Source organism: Temnothorax nylanderi, unplaced genomic scaffold, assembly GCF_030848795.1.
Source record: "Temnothorax nylanderi isolate EJ_2023f unplaced genomic scaffold, tnyl_v1.0 TNYL_tig0096_pilon, whole genome shotgun sequence".
In the NCBI taxonomy this organism is placed as follows: Eukaryota; Metazoa; Arthropoda; class Insecta; order Hymenoptera; family Formicidae; genus Temnothorax; species Temnothorax nylanderi.
In genome coordinates, this window is record NW_027249158.1 from 709,426 (window position 1) to 719,671 (window position 10,246).

A 10,246-nucleotide genomic window follows, 5' to 3' on the forward strand; every position below is an offset into this window, starting at 1 on the left:
CTTTATTTGTATTCTACTTTACTTTCTTTATTTTTTATATTTGTTAAAAAAATTATGTTATGTACATATATATATAATTAAAAATTATATTATTTGATTCTAAATATTAACCAAATAACATTATTAATTAATCAAGAATTAGAAGCCTTGCGATCCAAGCCTAGTTCTTTGACGGCCTTATGTGTATGTATATTGTCGATCCTATTTCTCTTATTATTAATTATTAATTAATATAATTATTAATAAATAATATTTGGTCCTCATGGTATTCTCAATTTTCCGAAAAATTCTGTCTTTATACACAGTGTATGCATAAGAGTACATTCTCGTATACATCCTAAATTAATCAATAAATATAATAATAAAAAGACATCCAAGATTAAACTTATCCTAATCTGTTTTAACTGATTCATTTTAAGGCAACAGATGTATGGAATGCTATAAACTTATGTTATCATCAAATTGCATACGTTTATCTAGATATGTGGTATACATTTAAGGTATACATTTATGTGGAATACATTTTTCGTGGTATATATTTCATAGGTTGCCACACATCCCCGTTACCTCAAAAAATATGTTAATTCATTACTCACCGACCCCGATGCGCAACAGCGGAATTACATCTGCCACGTAGCTACGTTGTATCTGTAATATACAAACATAAAATTCATATTAAAATGGTGTTCAAAAAACCTAATGTTTTGAAACATAATTCCTATGTGGATCAAACTTTTTATTATTCAATTAGATATTAATTTAAATAAGGAAACATTTTACGAAAAAAATCTTTACAAGGATAAATTTCTACAATATTAAATTACTTCTTTTCTTCTAATTATTATTTCTAAATCACGGGGAAATAAAACAACTCGAGAATAAACAGGAAAAATTTTACACGAAATAAAAAATAATATTTACCGCAAAGTTGTTCCGCTGGCGCCCGATGCCTCTCCCAGGCCTCCTCCTCCTCTCAGGCTGCTCGGGATGTCAGCTTCGCAGGATTCCCTCGCTGCTCCGATGTCACCTTCTACGTCGTTATTTTCTGAAATATTCAAATGAACGATTCGATTAAGTAAAGACAGAAGAGATAGAACATTTTTGGACATAAGTAACATAGTACGTAAAAATCAATTACACTCACCACTTTCTTTCCTGCTGTTCCGGCCGCAAAATCCACCTCCACCTCCGGGTCAGATAGGAGTCTCGAGCCACATTGAGACTTGTGGCAATGCAGTGTGACTTCATCCATTAAGCAAGAAAAATCAAGAAGCCATTTCGGCTATATTGCATTAATTTTACGACGTTGTTGCAATATAGTCGAAATGTTTCTTGACCTTTCTCGCTTAATGGGAATGTAATTACTGAAAATAATTAAAAATTATTCCCTACCTACGTTTTAACTAAGTCCCTACCTACGCTTATTTCTCCACACTTCCCTACGCTAAAACTCACCGACACCGATGCGCAGCAGCGGAGCTGTATCTGCAACGTCGCTACGATGATTCTGTAACAATCAAACATATAATCCAGATTAGAGCAGGGAAGAAAAGAGACAGTCTTTATTTCGAAAAATAATTACCGAAAGTAAAACACGGAATTCTATATTTCTTTTAATTAAATAAATTTAATAAAAAAACACGTTTAATTTCTTGAAAGTATACTCTATTTACTGAACACAAGAATTCAAAATAGAATTTAAAAAATTAAACTCTTTTTTAATTTCTACTCTCTGACTATCTTTACTATTCGATTGAAAAACCGATTGGTTAAACTTTCCGCGAAAGACACAAAATGTATAAACCAATTATATTTACCGCATGTTGTTCCGCCGGCGCGCGGCGCCTGATGCCTCTTCCAGGCCTCCACCTCCTCTCAAGCTGCTCGGGATGTCACTCGTGTTCCCTCGATGCGAAGATGATGCTCCTTCCCGCGCGGATATTTTCTGTAACATAAAAATAATCGAATCGATTAAATACGTGTCACGCGCATCGAACATCTTATTCGTTATTCAGATTAATATTATATTTTAAATTACTTCTTCGAAAAAGGTCTCTACGTTAGAATCAACTTGAATCAAATTTTTCAAAATATTTCTTTTTATTAATTTAAATTCCGAAACACGGTTTAATGTAGCAACTGAATAAGCACAAACGAAAAGAGAGATTCTATAATATCTTTAGAAAAAATAAAAAGTAACATTTACCAGAAGTGTTGGTACGCCGATGCCCGATGCCTATCCTAGGCCTCCTCCTCCTCTCAGGCTGCTCGGAATGTCAGCTACGCAGGATTCCCTCGCTGCTCCGATGTCACCTTCTGCGTCGTTATTTTCTGAAACATTCAAATGAACGATTCGATTAAGTAAAGACAGAAGAGATAGAAAATTTTATGACATAAGTGTCATAGTACGTGAAAATGAATTACACTCACCACTTTCTTTTAAGCGCTTCAGGCCACAAAATCCACTTCCATCTCCGGGTCAGCTAGGAGTCTCGAGCCACATTGAGACTCGTGGCAATGCAGTGTGATTTCATTGCCATTAAGCAAGATAAATCAAGAAGCCATTTCAGCTATATTGCATTAATTTTACGACGTTGTTGCAATATAGTCGAAATGTTTCTTGACTTTTCTCGCTTAATGGAAATGTAATTGCTGAAAAGAATTACAAATTATTCCCTTGATGATGTCTTTTGCAGACAAGATTTTTTATACGCTTAACTTTATGAGCGTGATGTCTCGCGGCGCGGAGGGACGCGCGACGGACCGTGCGAGCGAGCGGAGCGTATATAAACGTCCCGCGGCGCGGAGGGACGCGCGACGGACCGTGCGAGCGAGCGGAGCGTATATAAACGTCCCGCGGCGCGGAGGGACGCGCGACGGACCGTGCGAGCGAGCGGAGCGTATATAAACGTCCCGCGGCGCGGAGGGACGCGCGACGGACCGTGCGAGCGAGCGGAGCGTATATAAACGTCCCGCGGCGCGGAGGGACGCGCGACGGACCGTGCGAGCGAGCGGAGCGTATATAAACGTCCCGCGGCGCGGAGGGACGCGCGACGGACCGTGCGAGCGAGCGGAGCGTATATAAACGTCCCGCGGCGCGGAGGGACGCGCGACGGACCGTGCGAGCGAGCGGAGCGTATATAAACGTCCCGCGGCGCGGAGGGACGCGCGACGGACCGTGCGAGCGAGCGGAGCGTATATAAACGTCCCGCGGCGCGGAGGGACGCGCGACGGGACCGTGCGAGCGAGCGGAGCGTATATAAACGTCCCGCGGCGCGGAGGGACGCGCGACGGACCGTGCGAGCGAGCGGAGCGTATATAAACGTCCCGCGGCGCGGAGGGACGCGCGACGGACCGTGCGAGCGAGCGGAGCGTATATAAACGTCCCGCGGCGCGGAGGGACGCGCGACGGACCGTGCGAGCGAGCGGAGCGTATATAAACGTCCCGCGGCGCGGAGGGACGCGCGACGGACCGTGCGAGCGAGCGGAGCGTATATAAACGTCCCGCGGCGCGGAGGGACGCGCGACGGACCGTGCGAGCGAGCGGAGCGTATATAAACGTCCCGCGGCGCGGAGGGACGCGCGACGGACCGTGCGAGCGAGCGGAGCGTATATAAACGTCCCGCGGCGCGGAGGGACGCGCGACGGACCGTGCGAGCGAGCGGAGCGTATATAAACGTCCCGCGGCGCGGAGGGACGCGCGACGGACCGTGCGAGCGAGCGGAGCGTATATAAACGTCCCGCGGCGCGGAGGGACGCGCGACGGACCGTGCGAGCGAGCGGAGCGTATATAAACGTCCCGCGGCGCGGAGGGACGCGCGACGGACCGTGCGAGCGAGCGGAGCGTATATAAACGTCCCGCGGCGCGGAGGGACGCGCGACGGACCGTGCGAGCGAGCGGAGCGTATATAAACGTCCCGCGGCGCGGAGGGACGCGCGACGGACCGTGCGAGCGAGCGGAGCGTATATAAACGTCCCGCGGCGCGGAGGGACGCGCGACGGACCGTGCGAGCGAGCGGAGCGTATAAATGTCCCGCGGCGCGGCGGGGGGACACGCGACGGACCGTATGTGCGAGCGAACGGTATAAATGTCCCGCGGCGCGGCGGGGGGACACGCGACGGACCGTATGTGCGAGCGAACGGTATAAATGTCCCGCGGCGCGGCGGGGGGACACGCGACGGACCGTATGAGCGAGCGAACGGTATAAATGTCCCGCGGCGCGGCGGGGGGACACGCGACGGACCGTATGTGCGAGCGAACGGTATAAATGTCCCGCGGCGCGGCGGGGGGACACGCGACGGACCGTATGAGCGAGCGAACGGTATAAATGTCCCGCGGCGCGGCGGGGGGACACGCGACGGACCGTATGAGCGAGCGAACGGTATAAATGTCCCGCGGCGCGGCGGGGGGACACGCGACGGACCGTATGAGCGAGCGAACGGTATAAATGTCCCGCGGCGCGGCGGGGGGACACGCGACGGACCGTATGAGCGAGCGAACGGTATAAATGTCCCGCGGCGCGGCGGGGGGACACGCGACGGACCGTATGAGCGAGCGAACGGTATAAATGTCCCGCGGCGCGGCGGGGGGACACGCGACGGACCGTATGAGCGAGCGAACGGTATAAATGTCCCGCGGCGCGGCGGGGGGACACGCGACGGACCGTATGAGCGAGCGAACGGTATAAATGTCCCGCGGCGCGGCGGGGGGACACGCGACGGACCGTATGAGCGAGCGAACGGTATAAATGTCCCGCGGCGCGGCGGGGGGACACGCGACGGACCGTATGAGCGAGCGAACGGTATAAATGTCCCGCGGCGCGGCGGGGGGACACGCGACGGACCGTATGAGCGAGCGAACGGTATAAATGTCCCGCGGCGCGGCGGGGGGACACGCGACGGACCGTATGAGCGAGCGAACGGTATAAATGTCCCGCGGCGCGGCGGGGGGACACGCGACGGACCGTATGAGCGAGCGAACGGTATAAATGTCCCGCGGCGCGGCGGGGGGACACGCGACGGACCGTATGAGCGAGCGAACGGTATAAATGTCCCGCGGCGCGGCGGGGGGACACGCGACGGACCGTATGAGCGAGCGAACGGTATAAATGTCCCGCGGCGCGGCGGGGGGACACGCGACGGACCGTATGAGCGAGCGAACGGTATAAATGTCCCGCGGCGCGGCGGGGGGACACGCGACGGACCGTATGAGCGAGCGAACGGTATAAATGTCCCGCGGCGCGGCGGGGGGACACGCGACGGACCGTATGAGCGAGCGAACGGTATAAATGTCCCGCGGCGCGGCGGGGGGACACGCGACGGACCGTATGAGCGAGCGAACGGTATAAATGTCCCGCGGCGCGGCGGGGGGACACGCGACGGACCGTATGAGCGAGCGAACGGTATAAATGTCCCGCGGCGCGGCGGGGGGACACGCGACGGACCGTATGAGCGAGCGAACGGTATAAATGTCCCGCGGCGCGGCGGGGGGACACGCGACGGACCGTATGAGCGAGCGAACGGTATAAATGTCCCGCGGCGCGGCGGGGGGACACGCGACGGACCGTATGAGCGAGCGAACGGTATAAATGTCCCGCGGCGCGGCGGGGGGACACGCGACGGACCGTATGAGCGAGCGAACGGTATAAATGTCCCGCGGCGCGGCGGGGGGACACGCGACGGACCGTATGAGCGAGCGAACGGTATAAATGTCCCGCGGCGCGGCGGGGGGACACGCGACGGACCGTATGAGCGAGCGAACGGTATAAATGTCCCGCGGCGCGGCGGGGGGACACGCGACGGACCGTATGAGCGAGCGAACGGTATAAATGTCCCGCGGCGCGGCGGGGGGACACGCGACGGACCGTATGAGCGAGCGAACGGTATAAATGTCCCGCGGCGCGGCGGGGGACACGCGACGGACCGTATGAGCGAGCGAACGGTATAAATGTCCCGCGGCGCGGCGGAGGGACACGCGACGGACCGTATGAGCGAGCGAACGGTATAAATGTCCCGCGGCGCGGCGGAGGGACACGCGACGGACCGTATGAGCGAGCGAACGGTATAAATGTCCCGCGGCGCGGCGGGGGGACACGCGACGGACCGTATGAGCGAGCGAACGGTATAAATGTCCCGCGGCGCGGCGGGGGGACACGCGACGGACCGTATGAGCGAGCGAACGGTATAAATGTCCCGCGGCGCGGCGGGGGGACACGCGACGGACCGTATGAGCGAGCGAACGGTATAAATGTCCCGCGGCGCGGCGGGGGACACGCGACGGACCGTATGAGCGAGCGAACGGTATAAATGTCCCGCGGCGCGGCGGGGGACACGCGACGGACCGTATGAGCGAGCGAACGGTATAAATGTCCCGCGGCGCGGCGGGGGGACACGCGACGGACCGTATGAGCGAGCGAACGGTATAAATGTCCCGCGGCGCGGCGGGGGGACACGCGACGGACCGTATGAGCGAGCGAACGGTATAAATGTCCCGCGGCGCGGCGGGGGGACACGCGACGGACCGTATGAGCGAGCGAACGGTATAAATGTCCCGCGGCGCGGCGGGGGACACGCGACGGACCGTATGAGCGAGCGAACGGTATAAATGTCTCGCGGCGCGGAGAGACACGCGACGGACCGTATGAGCGAGCGAACGGTATAAATGTCTCGCGGCGCGGAGAGACACGCGACGGACCGTATGAGCGAGCGAACGGTATAAATGTCTCGCGGCGCGGAGAGACACGCGACGGACCGTATGAGCGAGCGAACGGTATAAATGTCTCGCGGCGCGGAGAGACACGCGACGGACCGTATGAGCGAGCGAACGGTATAAATGTCTCGCGGCGCGGAGAGACACGCGACGGACCGTATGAGCGAGCGAACGGTATAAATGTCTCGCGGCGCGGAGAGACACGCGACGGACCGTATGAGCGAGCGAACGGTATAAATGTCTCGCGGCGCGGAGAGACACGCGACGGACCGTATGAGCGAGCGAACGGTATAAATGTCTCGCGGCGCGGAGAGACACGCGACGGACCGTATGAGCGAGCGAACGGTATAAATGTCTCGCGGCGCGGAGAGACACGCGACGGACCGTATGAGCGAGCGAACGGTATAAATGTCTCGCGGCGCGGAGAGACACGCGACGGACCGTATGAGCGAGCGAACGGTATAAATGTCTCGCGGCGCGGAGAGACACGCGACGGACCGTATGAGCGAGCGAACGGTATAAATGTCTCGCGGCGCGGAGAGACACGCGACGGACCGTATGAGCGAGCGAACGGTATAAATGTCTCGCGGCGCGGAGAGACACGCGACGGACCGTATGAGCGAGCGAACGGTATAAATGTCTCGCGGCGCGGAGAGACACGCGACGGACCGTATGAGCGAGCGAACGGTATAAATGTCTCGCGGCGCGGAGAGACACGCGACGGACCGTATGAGCGAGCGAACGGTATAAATGTCTCGCGGCGCGGAGAGACACGCGACGGACCGTATGAGCGAGCGAACGGTATAAATGTCTCGCGGCGCGGAGAGACACGCGACGGACCGTATGAGCGAGCGAACGGTATAAATGTCTCGCGGCGCGGAGAGACACGCGACGGACCGTATGAGCGAGCGAACGGTATAAATGTCTCGCGGCGCGGAGAGACACGCGACGGACCGTATGAGCGAGCGAACGGTATAAATGTCTCGCGGCGCGGAGAGACACGCGACGGACCGTATGAGCGAGCGAACGGTATAAATGTCTCGCGGCGCGGAGAGACACGCGACGGACCGTATGAGCGAGCGAACGGTATAAATGTCTCGCGGCGCGGAGAGACACGCGACGGACCGTATGAGCGAGCGAACGGTATAAATGTCTCGCGGCGCGGAGAGACACGCGACGGACCGTATGAGCGAGCGAACGGTATAAATGTCCTCGCGGCGCGGAGAGACACGCGACGGACCGTATGAGCGAGCGAACGGTATAAATGTCTCGCGGCGCGGAGAGACACGCGACGGACCGTATGAGCGAGCGAACGGTATAAATGTCCCGCGGCGCGGAGAGACACGCGACGGACCGTATGAGCGAGCGAACGGTATAAATGTCTCGCGGCGCGGAGAGACACGCGACGGACCGTATGAGCGAGCGAACGGTATAAATGTCTCGCGGCGCGGAGAGACACGCGACGGACCGTATGAGCGAGCGAACGGTATAAATGTCTCGCGGCGCGGAGAGACACGCGACGGACCGTATGAGCGAGCGAACGGTATAAATGTCTCGCGGCGCGGAGAGACACGCGACGGACCGTATGAGCGAGCGAACGGTATAAATGTCTCGCGGCGCGGAGAGACACGCGACGGACCGTATGAGCGAGCGAACGGTATAAATGTCTCGCGGCGCGGAGAGACACGCGACGGACCGTATGAGCGAGCGAACGGTATAAATGTCTCGCGGCGCGGAGAGACACGCGACGGACCGTATGAGCGAGCGAAGCGTATATAAATGTCTCGCGGCGCGGAGAGACACGCGACGGACCGTGCGAGCGAGCGAAGCGTATATAAACGTCCCGCGGCGCGGACGGACGCGCGACGGACCGTGCGAGCGAGCGAAGCGTATATAAACGTCCCGCGGCGCGGAGGGACGCGCGACGGACCGTATGAAGCGAGCGTAATGTCCGCGGCGGCGACACGCGACGGACCGGACCCTTGACCTTTGTCCCGCGAACGGGGGAGGGACGGTGTGCCGTAGACCCGTATCCCTCCCGCGGCCCTCCTTCGGTCACGCGAAGTACTGCCCATGGATCGTTGTAAAGCCCCTCGCACGGCAAGGTGGCACCGCGAGGGCCATTTTTTCCGACTTGGATGCTAACCGTATTAAATGGTCCCTCCGCGGGTGATCACTAGTTTGGGGCGAGAACGGTTTAAATGCGCGCGCGGGGGGGGAACACTCGCACATATGCGAGAAAATATAAATGTCCGCTTTGGGCAAATAACAGACAAATTATTTTGTATGTAACTACTTTACAAACCTTCAATTCTGGTCCGTATATAGAGCTTACGGTATGAGATGTTTCCGTCGTTTCTTCTGACCAAATTGAACTCACCGTATGAGCGTTACTGGCGAATCGGTTCTATGTCAGCCAGAAATGAGAAGGAGATAAATTCCTTCATGACCGTATTAACGAGCGAACGGTATAAATGTTGCGGCGCGGCGGGGAACCGCGCGGATCGTTAATAAGCGCGCGTTAACGGTATAAATGTCCCGCGGCGCGGCGGGGGGACACGCGACGGACCGTATGAGCGAGCGAACGGTATATGTCCCGCGGCGCGGCGGGGGGGACACGCGACGGACCGTATGAGCGAGCGAACGGTATAAATGTCCCGCGGCGCGGCGGGGGGACACGCGACGGACCGTATGAGCGAGCGAACGGTATAAATGTCCCGGCGCGCGGGGGGACACGCGACGGACCGTATGAGCGAGCGAACGGTATAAATGTCCCGCGGCGCGGCGGGGGGACACGCGACGGACCGTATGAGCGAGCGAACGGTATAAATGTCCCGCGGCGCGGCGGGGGACACGCGACGGACCGTATGAGCGAGCGAACGGTATAAATGTCCCGCGGCGCGGCGGGGGACACGCGACGGACCGTATGAGCGAGCGAACGGTATAAATGTCCCGCGGCGCGGCGGGGGGACACGCGACGGACCGTATGACGAGCGAACGGTATAATGTCCCGCGGCGCGGCGGGGGGACACGCGACGGACCGTATGAGCGAGCGAACGGTATAAATGTCCCGCGGCGCGGCGGGGGGACACGCGACGGACCGTATGAGCGAGCGAACGGTATAAATGTCCCGCGGCGCGGCGGGGGGACACGCGACGGACCGTATGAGCGAGCGAACGTATAAATGTCCCGCGGCGCGGCGGGGGGACACGCGACGGACCGTATGAGCGAGCGAACGGTATAAATGTCCCGCGGCGCGGCGGGGGGACACGCGACGGACCGTATGAGCGAGCGAACGGTATAAATGTCCCGCGGCGCGGCGGGGGGACACGCGACGGACCGTATGAGCGAGCGAACGGTATAAATGTCCCGCGGCGCGGCGGGGGGACCGCGACGGACCGTATGAGCGAGCGAACGGTATAAATGTCCCGCGGCGCGGCGGGGGACACGCGACGGACCGTATGAGCGAGCGAACGGTATAAATGTCCCGCGGCGCGGCGGGGGGACACGCGACGGACCGTATGCGCGAGCGAACGG

At 57.4% G+C, this 10,246-nt stretch overlaps 1 long non-coding RNA gene across 3 annotated transcripts; it reads right to left on the minus strand.

The window, feature by feature from the left end:
• Positions 1-523: 523 nt before the first annotated feature.
• LOC139775304 (uncharacterized) lies at positions 524-2,744 on the minus strand. Of its 3 annotated transcripts, none has more exons than XR_011718798.1 (7): positions 2,431-2,744; positions 2,207-2,331; positions 1,818-1,945; positions 1,456-1,507; positions 1,145-1,364; positions 922-1,045; positions 524-648 (listed from the first exon to the last, which is right to left on the minus strand). It is a non-coding gene; the product is annotated as an uncharacterized lncRNA (long non-coding RNA). The 3 variants fall into 3 exon arrangements; XR_011718797.1 differs by having other exon boundaries at positions 1,145-1,388; XR_011718796.1 differs by having other exon boundaries at positions 1,145-1,507.
• Between the last annotated feature and the right edge of the window lie 7,502 nt (positions 2,745-10,246).